Genomic DNA, 13,252 nt, shown 5'->3' on the forward strand with positions numbered 1-13,252 from the left:
GAGCTGTACCACTTTATTTTGGCCGTCACTGTAATACCAACTTACGGTATGAAACTTACTGGTTTTGGTTTTCAATTTTAGGATCAGGAAAGAACAAAATAGTCTAGGAAATTATTATAAGCATCCAACTCCCCAAAACTTTCCAACAGTTCTTGCGCCAACAAGTCAAATGCATCTAAAATTTTCTCTGGTGGAACAAATGACAGCGCGCAAACGGATTTTAGTATTGTCCTAAAGTCTTCATCATTTCTGTACATCTGCACCATTCCCAGTTCTGCAACTTTTCGCCAGATCGCTTGAGAGAAATGAAAAAATCAACCATGTATATTTATATCGGGAATCAATCTTTTAAAAACATTAATCACCGCTACTTCAAAATCGATTATTACATTTCTTGGTCTTACTGTTGGGCGAATTAAGTCTACCTTTGCCAAAACATTTAGTAAAGCTCTTTCATATGTTGGTTCATTCTTGTTAGGCAAAAATGCGTAGACAAAAGGGACTGTTTTGTTTTTAAAAACCCCATGAATCACCCATAACTGGTACCAAAAATTTGGAGCGCTTTTAAACGTACCATCAACAATCCAAGTATTACATTCAATCAAACGGCTTACATCCGTTGTGCAGCCAAATATTATTATGCGGTTTGCATCTTCGATTCCACTATCGCTAAGAATAAAATTTTCTTCAGCTGCTGTTTATGTAGTGCGCAGACTTGCTGGTATATTAACTTCTGCCAAAGAATGCGGCACAAGTGGAATGGCACCAACCCGTTTGCGTTTCCGGCTGACAGTCTTTTGTAAATTTTTTAATTCTGGCAAGTGAACTTTTACTCCACCGGGTATTCCTTCTAAGCAACTATTTACAAGATCTCGGGGTGTATTACCATTGGTAACAGCTCTTTCTTTGATCGTGCACTTGATCGTGTTACCTTTGTTGGAGATGGGGCATGATTGTGTGTTTTCCCAATTAAAACATTATCAGCTCCATCAGTACTAACAGTTCCCTTACACTTCAAACAGGTTTCATCACACCTCCAATAAATTTTACCATCAGGGCCATCTTTTACTTTATTATAAGAATATTGTTGGAAGATTAATTTTCTGCCGCCTCTTTGCGTTTTAATAAAAGTCGCCATGTTAATGTCACTATAACAGTAATTTTAGTATTTATATTAGGAATATTATTGACTAATTTACCTGTTAACGAATAGGCTACAATGTGTCGACTAGGATAGGTTATTATTCGGACCGTTATAGTTCCACCAAGTTGGTCTGAGCCACCATAAAATCATAAAAATTTGAGTGCTACCACAACTGGACAGCTTGTGGTATTTTTATATTTATGACGAAACAGCTGCCCTAGCCTGGGATGGTGTTCTTATCGCAGGGTGCAAATTTGGGTAAATAAACCCTCATTATATGCACTTGAAAACCTATTCAAGGTGTCCCGTTGCGGTTGTCCGCAAATTTTTATGATTTTATGGTGGCTCAGACGAACTTGGTGGAACTATACGTCTGTTGTACAATTCGCGCCTCTATTAAGTGTCGTTCGACTAGAAGTATTTCGATGAGTTGGGTCAGAGCCAACTATAGCTTACGAGCCTACGCCTAGGAATCGTGACGTCACATCAGTGGCCGTACCGCGCTTCGAAAAATGCATTGGTTTAAAGGGAAAGACGCCGTCCGTACTTCATAAAAAGGCCTCTAAAAACTTCCCACTTGTAAAACTTTTGTAAAATTTTATAAATTATGTTGTGATTTATAATGACAACAGCAAATTTTAAGAAAACAAGCATTTATTCAATCATACATACAATATATAAACCATATTTAAATGAGAAACCAATACACTAGAGCAGATTTTAACAAATCTTTCATCAAAATGTTTAATACACACAACACTACTCTTGTTAGGTACAAAGTTTTTTCTATTTATACACTGTATCCACTTATCTTTCAGAAGTTTATTCTTTGGAAATTGAAAAATCGACACTTTTTCACTTTTATTGTAATTACTTCTACAATTAGGTACACAGCAACTATTTGGCATTTTGATTAAAAAGGTATTACACCTATTATATGTATGTAGACAACAGAATAAGAAAATCAGTTAATTTACAACTTTGGTCACACACCTTGTCTGCCCTTTCGAAATGAAGCAAGTACTAAAAACATTTTCATGAACATGGGAGTATTTATAAAACCCAGAGAAAATGATGGAAAGGGGTATTTTGTCATATTCTGGGAAAAACATTGAAGAAAGAAATTCCGAGATCCTTCTCAACCCAAAAAGTCAGAAAAAGAAGTAAATCTTTAATATTATTCCGAGAAGATTTAATGTAAACATGAATGCTGAATACGTTTCCAGAAATAGAGAAAAATCTGGTCACATTTTTTTCCATTTTTTGTAGAACTAGGAAATAAAATTTTTAGATAGGCATAAAAAAGCTTTGGGTCGATGGTCGATGTCCTTTTTAAGAAAAATACAATGGTTTTTGTATTTCATGATTGAAAGGGTGCAAAGTACCTAACAGTACCTAAATATGGGGCTGTTTGTTCCCGCTTGACCTGCCCTAAATCCGGCACTGCTGTTTAAATTTCAACTTTCAGCATTTATTACACAAAAAAATTATTTGTAAGGTTTCTAGGAAAATCAAGCTTTTAAAACTATTAACCGTGTCCGCCCCAGTAAAAAGTTACAAAAAAAGAAGTAATTCCGTAATATTTTGAGAAGAACATTTAATGATCAGATTCTAAGAACATCCCAAAAATTGTCATTCCAAGCAAAACGCAATTTACAATGTCCAAGTTTGTTAAAATGAAGAAAAAAGACATCTCATTCCCATATTTCCATAAGCCGCAATGGTGACCGTTCGGCCACTGTGCTGACGTCACATCGGGTCTCCGGCCGCTAGGCGTAGGCGTAAGCTATAGTTGGCTCTGGTTGGGTGCATTCGAAAAGGGTCGTAGAGAGTATGTCTAGTAGACGTTTTGGGTGTATATTATTTGTCATTCGACGAACAGTCTTTCGACTAGTTGGGTACAACTCAAATCCGATCAATACACCATTATTTCTTGTTGTACTTGGCTTAATAATTCATCGGAGAAAAACTCTTTGGATGCAAAAGAACTATCATCATCATGATCAACATCTTCGCTCTCTTGGCTCCCTTGCGCTCCGATAAACTCAAAACGTCACACCTGTCAATCTGACTGAAATTGGATTTGGCTACTTCGAATTTTTTCCCGGACATTTTGCAAATGCCAACTACCCTAAAATTCCCTAGATTTCGAAATCAAGTTTTTTCGTTTAAAATAAGGCGAAATAGAAAAAAAAGCGTATGATACTTGTTCATAATGCATTTTGCCGCACTTACTACTTTACGAGACTCCTCGCTGCGCTCGTCGTGCCTTAAAGACGTGCGTGCGGCAAAATGTTCATTATGAAACGCGTTTCATAATATACTATTTAAACATTGATAATAAACTTTTTTTCGATTTTCTTTTTCGGGAATGGTTTCAAAAAACATTCAAATAACACCTACAAAATTACAGATGCCCACTACAATCGATCTTCATATGAAGCACAAACGCTTTTCAGTTTTCATTAAAAGCCAATTCCACAATTTCAACGAATACTTTCGGGAAAGCTTACAGTTTACCAAACGCTCTAGTGCGGTTATGGCTTTGACTTTTTAAATCGTTTACAGCCACTTTACCGCAAACCCCCATAAACATAATAACGCTCAAGTGGTTGGGTTTCATCTGCCTTGAAATAAACCGTAATAAATATTTTTACCCAGCTGGTCAGTTTTACAAATCGAAACAATGAAATTCCTCAAAGTAGCTAGCGTTAATTATTCTGATAGAGCAGTTATTTGAAACTTTAGGTACAATTACAATTATTCTTAATCCTACAAATACAGAAAAAATTCATAAAATGAATAATTTATCTAAAGCGATGAATGATTATCAATTATCATTAATTTTTGAAACTATCTTATTTTTGACGTCTATTTATTGATTGTTATATTTAATAGAGCTGACCGTTGTTTTTTTGGCCGCAAATTTGGACCGTTACAATTTCTTAAAAATAAGTTTGACGATATTATAAATCTAATTAAATGTACAAACGATGTCACACTTAAATTAGTATTGACGTGTGGAAAAATACGCTGTATTTACAACACTAATATTCATTATAATATAATTATTATTATTACTCTCTTAACGACCGACCGAACGTGTACTTGACCCAACTGTAGTCTTCATCTAAGAAGTAACGAGTACCGTCAAGAAAAGTATTCCAACACACTTTTCAGTAAATAATTGCTTTTTTTTTCAAACGTCATAAAAGTGGCACATTATCTAGCTCGATTGTCGGGGTATAAGTTTCACTTATATGCTTAAGCAAAACACAGCACTTTATATGCTTGGGCTTCACCGTAACCATTGAAATGTTTCCATTGCACTATGATTCTGCATGAATTTAATGTTTTTAAAGTAAAATTGAATAATTTTTTACAGTTTGCAAAAAAAATTCGTATATGCCATTCAGAGCAAAAATGGCTTTGTGTGCTTAGCCAGTTAATGCCTGCCTCACTACGTTTGGCAAACAGGCTCAGCACACAAAGCTTCATTTTTACTCTTAATAACATAATATACTAATTTTCAGACCGAAAATGCATAAAAATTTGTCCATTCTTAACATTTTAAATCTATCATTTGAAATATGTTCACCTATAGCTTTCCTGCATTAATCACAATGATATGGGTTTGTTCACGTGGGCGGTGTTAAACCAAACGTACAAAATGACAACAAAAAAATAATTTATTCCTAAACACCAAAATTCGTCAAAAGATGCTGACACGCGTTTCGATAGCAATGCCACTATAATCAGAGCTATATTTAAACTAAAAACGAACAAATAAATTTTCCTCATACAGGGTGTTTTTAAAATACACTATAAAAAATTAAACACTGTCTTTCGCAGCCTTAAGGAACTCAATTGACTATTTTTTATATTTTTTAACGATATAAGAGAAAACACCTTTAACCGCTTACTTGGAACGCTACTGATGAAAATATCCACTTAAAAGAACAAAGCGTGAACTGTTGTTAAGCAATCAAGACTAAATTCTTTAATCCAGTGGCGAACTGGAAATTTTGATTAAATATTTGATTAATTTTATCTCGAAAACGAAAAGACTTCTACCTACAACATTTTTGTCAATTGATTCTACTTGTCTTCACCAACTACCGTGTTTTGTTTAATAGTGTATATCAAAAACAGCCTGTATACTAAAACCGTGTCGACTCGTCCCCTTTGGCGCAGGTAGAGGTTGTCTGAGTTCATTATTTCATTTTTGTTCCTAAATATTTCTAGACTTTCATAAATGTCTAGAAATTTACAATTATATACATTTTTAATTAAACGAAGACAACTTTCATCAATGTGGTTTGGCAACGCTTGATTTTTCGAACCTTCCAAATTTGAGATGAGTTTGATGCTCTTTGAACCATTTTAAAATTGACCTTCTTGTTTGCCCAATATATTTTTGATCTCAATCTTTACAGTTAATTACTTACTTGTTCTTACTTGTCTTTAGAATTACCTAGAAGACTTTGGAGGCTTGGACCCGAAGTAAAAACTACTTTGAGATCCAAACCCTGGAAAATTCTTTCCAGTCTCTTTGTCACTGAAGGTGAGTAAGGCATGGTGACAAAAGAAGTCTTCTCAGGTGTTTTCTGAAAAGTAGAACATTTATTGACCAATTTCTTAAATCTAAATTTTCTAATTATTTTTGTTTAGGAATAAATTGTATTTTTGATAATTTTTCTCAACACCAAGAATTGATCCAATTCATTTCTTTGAAAATGACAACATACTGGATAAACTGTTGTATTGAAAACGTGGGTTATTAGATATAACCTACTCGAAATATCGGCAGGTTTTCGTAACCCACTTATAACATAAAATAGTTTCATGAATCATTAGAAACGATTTAAATGTATTTCCATTACCTAATAATGGTTAGAGTTCGTATTGATCCAATTTCTCTAGACATATGTTTTTTAGTTTTGAATAATAAACAACTTAAGACATGAAAGGTTTTTCAAGTTGCTACTTATTTTCAATTTTCACCAACTAAACTGTTTTAGAGTCAAATTGCATGAAGATTTGTCGTTTTCTAACAAAAGAAATTTTTGAGATGAAATACAATCAAGGCTTTCTCCTCTTCATTAAAATCGGAATAGTGTTGTCACTTTTGATACAAGGATTCCTCTTTTTATACCATTTTGATCTTCAGTATTTAGTTCACTACAGTACCATCTACTCTACTCTTTTATACGTAAGTCGCTGATTTGTTACTCTTTATTTACTATGTTTTTCAGTGTACAATTTGTATGTTATATCAACCAGTAGATCAAACTCACTCAACAATATATTTAAATCAGATATTGTTGTACAAATTAGAAGAAGCACCTCAAAAGATTCAAAAGAAAGTAAAGAAAACTGCTTTTTGGATTACGATTTACATGATCGTGTTGATTTTCTGTGGTATGCTGTTAACTCTTGCCATCATTATACCGACGGAAGATGATGAAAATTTTATCTATTTATTCCCACTAGTAAACGCTAGTTTTGGAAAAGGGGTATTTATCAATTGTTAATAACACTAGTCAACAAATTTTGGAAAAAAATTGCTAATTGTGGAGACGTGGAATAGTTTCTTGATTTTTAATTTGAAGTCCGTTTTGCTCTATCAGGTCAGAGTTCACAGATGTTCTTGAAAATAATTTTTTAGGCGACTTAAACTGCAAATGAAATTTTTAGGCCTTAAGGGTGGAACACCGTAAAGCAAAATTTCAGTTTCCGTAACTATGCAACCCAACTTGCAGTCGAACTGACACCTGTCAATTATCAATAAGGGTGCAAATCCTTTGTAAAAATTTTCTTTTGGAATGTTGTTTTGGGATCCAAATTTCCTACCTAAAACTGCCCTGTCCCGCACCCACCATTGAACACAATAGAGTAAATGCTGTAAAAAATCTTTAACTAGCCGCAAGTGTGTCCTTCAATGCCAGATGTTTGTATCTCTTTGGCTTTTAAATAACTACGAAAGATTTGATGTGTTATTGAATACATAATAGATATTTTGCGAGCTGAGAATTACATACATATAAGGTTCTCATACTTACATCGTGACCTGAGACCTATAAGGTTCTAACTAACATTTGCATTAAATTGATCAGTGATATCTTTTTAATTTATTAAGCATTTATTTGACAAAATGGCTTGATCTATTTAAGTCATTTTGGCTTGTTAAAATATTAACTCACTTCTTTTTTATACATGATAGAAAATGTTTAAAAAAAATCGCAAAACTGACAATTTAAATTTTCACAAAAAATCACTTAGGGCCAGTTTCATAATCAAAATAAAGGAGGCTTTAATTTAAAAGGCAACTTTTAATTTAAAATTGAGTTTCATAATCACACTTTAAATTTAAAGTTGACTTAAAGGACACTTTAACTTAAAGGCTCAATTTCGACTCGTTAAATATCTAAAGCTTCGTTACCTAATGTCATTGCTGACAGAAAAATGAATCGAATATGGAGTTCGTCGAGTAGTTCATCTTCTGACGAAGAATTTATAGTCAAAAGACGAAAAGTTTATAAGAAACGGCGAAATTGTTTTATAGAAATTGATGATATTGATTTTTTTGAAAGATTTCGCTTAACGAAGCCAACCGTCCAAAATTTATTAAATATGATAAAACCTCAAATTGCTTTACCTACAAACAAGTAAGTAGTATTATCTTTAGTGCCTGGACATAAGACAAACTATTTATGTGTTTTGATCTTGCAGAGGTGGTGCAATAGACCCCATAATCCAGTTGTTACTCACTTTGCGATTTTATGCTACAGGGAATATGTTACTAACAGTTGCAGATTTTGTTGGCGTTTCAAAATCGTCAGCTTCTCGAATTGTTAAAAGAGTTTCGGATGCAATAGCGCAATTAAGTCCCAGGTATATCGTAATGAGTAATGATCACAGAGATATGGAACACACCGCCGAGGAGTTTTATGCTATAGCAAGTTTTCCAAAAGTTATTGGAGCTATAGATGGCACTCTCATTAGGATTGATTCACCTGGTGGTGACGACGCTGAAATCTATAGGTGTAGAAAGGACTTTTTTGCTTTAAATGTACAAGCTGTGGGTGATGCCAATTTAAAATTTAAAGATATAGTTGCAAGATGGCCAGGATCAGCGCATGATCAAACCATTTTGAACAACAGTCGATTAAAAAGAAACTTTGAAACTGGATTGTATGGGAGATATCTACTGATTGGTGATAGCGGTTATACACTGAAACCTTATTTAATGACAAAATTGCTTAATGTAACTACTCAACCCGAAAATTTGTATAATGAGTCTATTATTCGTACACGTTGTGTAATTGAACGTCTTTTCGGTGTATGGAAACGCAGATTTCCTATACTTAAATTTGGAATGCGAGTAAAATTAGATACTGTGATGTCAATAATTGTTGCTACAGCAGTTTTACAAAATATTGCTGTAGAAATGAACGATTGGTTTCCGCAAGAGTGGTTTGACGAGATTGAAAATGATGATGCTGAAGATGGTGAGCCAAATAACGACAATGAAAATAATGACATAACAGGACGACGTTTGAGACAATTATTAATAAATGAACACTTTGCTAGACTTTAGTATTAATTACACATAAAAATTGTTAATTGTAGTATAATTAATAACTTTATTATTAATTAAATTAAGAATTTCATATAACATTTTAACATTTTATTTTGACAATAACTGCTGCTCTTTTAATAGAAAATCTAAATCCAACAACTTCATTTTTTTAGTATGTTCTTCTTGGTCTCTCTTTTCCTTTGATTGTCGAATTTCACTTTCTTCCTTAAACATTTTTTTAAGCAATTCCGTCTTTCTTTGGTAGTACTTTTCCTTCGAAAAAAATGCTGGTTTGTCAGTAGCTTTTAATTTTTTGTGGATTGACTTTCTTAAATTTTGTGGTACATATTTACTTCAGTTGATCGTTTTTGTCTCAGTAAAAGTACGATTTCCAGAAATTACTGAATTCTGGAGTTCTTCTTTTCTTTCTGCGTCTGCTATAAAAACATCGCTTTCCATCAAGTTTTCTTGCGGCACATCTAGAGTAACTAAATTCTCAACATTGTCATGCTCAACAACATCATTATCATTAATTACTGCAACATTAGCTGGAGGAACATTATCTGCGCTATCAGCATCACTATCGAAATTTGACATGATACCAACTACAGTTTTTTTGTTAATAATGCGAAGAATCGCCTCACTTACGGGATCTACCATGTTATTACTTGATGGTCCGCCACCGGTACCTTTAAATGTGGTTCTTGCTTCAGCGGCCTGTTTCCTGGCTTTCGATTTTAAATTATCGTATTTTCCTTTTAATTGATCTACGGTTCTCAATGATTCACTCTTGGCGTTAAATTTTTCCGCGATTTTCCGCCAAGCTTCTTCTTTTTCGGTATTTGTTATTTTGTTGCTTACTTTACATTCTATAATGTGTTTATATGGTTCAATACAGTTGGTGAAGCTTAGTTCTTCCTCTTTTGAGAAATTAGAAGAGCGTTTTCTCCGTTTAGCTTCCGACATCTTCTCCCAAATGATAATACCACCATAATACTGACAAATGATATTTATTTGACATAAAATTCAAATTTTGACGGCTAATATTTAAAAGTCAGTGCAGCCAACCGTTACTAAAGGGACGTTATCTAACGAGACAACTAATAATAATTATGAAACAAAAAAAATTAAAGTCTATTTTAAAAGCAACTTTAAACTAAAGTTTCCTTTAACTAAAGTGGCTTTAGGCTTCTGATTATGAAACTGGGCCTTAGAACCTTATAGTTCTCAGATCGCGAATTATGTAACCAGTGGGATAGAGACATCATTATAATTATGAGTGTGGTGAGTTACTGTTAGCCCGAGTCATGTAAAAGCACGAGATTATAAGACCGCTATTCTTCGTGTAAGATACAACGTTTTATCTGCGACTTCATATTAAATTTGCCTACTTTTTTAATTCAAAATAACAATTGCAAAATTTAAAGAAAATTGTTACATCAACTCTAGGTGTTGACAAAAACTATCAAAAATACAATTTATTCCCACCAAATTTCGTCAAAAAATGAGTTTAATTATCGCTCTGATTGCTATCGAAACGCGTGCCAGAATTTTTTGACGAAATTTGGTGTTTAGAAATAAATTCGACAAATAAACTATCTTTCGAATTGCAAATTTTAGTTATTAAAGTTATACGGACTACGGTAAAAACAATAGTATACAATGTACATGTTGAAATAAATGATATGTTTCTATCTACCAGAGAAATTCCTGACAGTAAAAGACGGGTTTTTGTTAAAATTATCACAATCAGATCCAGTTACGATTGAAAAAATTATTCGTACTTAACTAGCGAAAAAGCAAGTAATTTTGCAAGATTTGCAAAATGAGAGATTCAACCAATTCAACGACATTCAGACCATTTTTAGTAAACTACAGAAATGGTGTTAAAATGAAAGGATAAAAATTTTATTTTCGAATAAATTTGGAAACATGTGGTGTAAAAATTGACATAATTTCGAAACAAGAAAAACATTAAAATTTGTATTATCAATTTTATGCATTTTCATATTAAGAGCCGGTTTACAAAATAATTTAAATAAAATTAAGTTAACTTGTTGACTCGAAACCCATGAAGTAAAAATTGTATTTGAAAACTCGGATTCTTTTATGACAGGATGGGTCTCTTCACTGCAGGCATAAAGGGACAGACACCCCATGAAGAGTATTAAGTACTTAACTGCATATCGTAAATCATGCATCCAGAAGAATGTTGAGTTGCCTATCTTCGTAAAAATTGCCCTATTTTGTGATGGACTTTTTTCAGAATAACTAAAAAAGTTGCGACTTTTAAGAAAAAACGGCTTCGTACCATAATGTAAAATAAAAGTTGCTACAACCTCGGCATTTTTTTAAAACGGTACGGCTTATAACTTCTTCTGAAAATGGATTTTAGAATTTAAACGTTTTATTTTTTATAAAAACAATAAACAACTTTTTTCAAAAACCGGCTTTGTACCCTAAAACAAAAGTGTTTCAGCAACTTATTCATATTTCGTTCACCATTCCAACTCATAGGATGTGACCGCAATTTGGATTTTCGTTTTGCATTGCCAAGCGGTATTCTGCCCTTTACGGTGCGGGACCCTTAAAAGCGGCCTAAAAGTGAGTCTTTTCTGGCTGCAAACATTTTCGGCCGATCTATGGTAGCGCCATCTATCCATAGTTTTGCATATTACATTACGATACCGACATTACCCTCAATTTTATAATTATTTGGGTAAAATCAAATCGACAAAGTGCTGTAAAGTACAGCAAAGACGTGTTGAATTATTGAAAATGAACATGTCTAGCAGTGCTCCTGCAACAACATTAAAAAACACATTAAACCTAATTCATACAAATTGTGAAACTACACGTGCTGAAACTGCAAATGTAAATAAGGAAAATATGAACTTTTCTGAAGGATTCATAAATATTTACAATTATTCAGTTGTTATAATTGATTAAATCAATAAATCATAAATACAAATTAATTAACTTGTAAATTTAATGATGTCGCCTAAAAAATCTTGTGTGTAACACGGCCAAAAAGTGTCTTTTTGCCCTTGCCTTCTTTCTGGCCTCGGCTGACGCCTCGGCCATTAAAAAAAGGCTCGGCCAAAAAAGAAACATTTTTTAGCCTTGGTACACAAATAGCTATTTTGGGTGCCAATATACAAACAAATTTTTCAGTTGTCTTTTGAAAAGTTGCAAAGTTAAGCTAATAAGGTTTGAAACGACCTATAAAACTTATCGCTAGGGTTATTATTTCACACGATATTTTTGAAAAACTGATTTGTCGTAAAAATGTCTGTTTTAATTGCAATTTTTCATAAAAAGCATATAACTCAAGAATTTAAATTATTGTAATTGGAAAGACTGAGATCTTGCCTTTTAGTCGCGTGGACAAATTTATTGATATTTCTTATTTAAGTTCAAAAGTCACAAAAGTCAAAACGAAAAACAGTGAGAAGTTTTTCAAAAAATTTTTTTTTTATTAAATAATCGAAATTGTAATTTCTAGACACTTAAATAATTTAATTTTCAAATGAGTTTAATGCTAACAGAATAACATATTTTAGAAGACTTCTTGAAGGTGAAGAGTTGTTAATTTTTTTATGAACCAGTTCTGACCTGATGGCGCAAAACTGACTTGACAAAATTTATTGTCTAGTGTTGTATCTAATTTAAGAGTACAATATTACTTTCAATTAATTTTAGGCCGACATTGTAATTTGGTGTTGGAAAATCGTCATGTTACCTGCAATTTTTTATACCATTTTTTATTTCGTTTCCCACATCGCCTTACAACAAGAAATGCTAATTCATCAGATCAATAGTTTAAACTCTTCATCGAAACTTTTCGGTAACTGTACGTACCAAAGAACGATTACCAGAAAATTAGTGCAATTTGTTAAGTATCACGTCCAATTTTCCACGTACGACAATCTTCTATTTGTTTTACTTCAATCTATTTGTAAGATTTTTTTCAGTCAACTCTTCAAACTTTTGAGAACAAGCAGAAATTTGGTACTTCCTTTCCAAATTGTCGGTACAATCGAAGTGGTTAATGTCGCTCTATTTTATTTTGCGGTGAGTTTTTGGAACCATATTTCAACTTTTATTCGAATATTCTTAGTTTGATGGCACCTTATCTTCACAATATTTTCGTCTAGTAACAATAGCTTTAGTGGTTTTCTTCACATTAGGAGGATTTGCAGTCAGCGGTCAGATGGTAGAAGATACTGAACGGTTGAAATAGTACTTTTTTTTCTATTTTTATTTTTCAAAGTCTGTAAAAATTTTAGAAACATTGCATCGAGTCCAATAGTACCACTGGAATGAAACAAATAAGAAAATCTATTTGATTTGTATAATAAATGCATCTTCTTTGTTTAAAATAAAGTTTTCTGAAAATATTTCAGTTAACTACAACATGGCAGTCCAAGTGAATTGTGAAAATTCTTTTTTTCACTAGTAGTAATTAAAGTGGAGATTATTTACCGATTTTTATATTGAAAAGCTGCGTTTTATCACCTAGGTTA

Source organism: Gnatocerus cornutus, chromosome 4 (assembly GCF_029298725.1).
Source record: "Gnatocerus cornutus isolate USDA-ARS CGAHR chromosome 4, icGnaCorn1.1, whole genome shotgun sequence".
Taxonomy (NCBI): Eukaryota; Metazoa; Arthropoda; class Insecta; order Coleoptera; family Tenebrionidae; genus Gnatocerus; species Gnatocerus cornutus.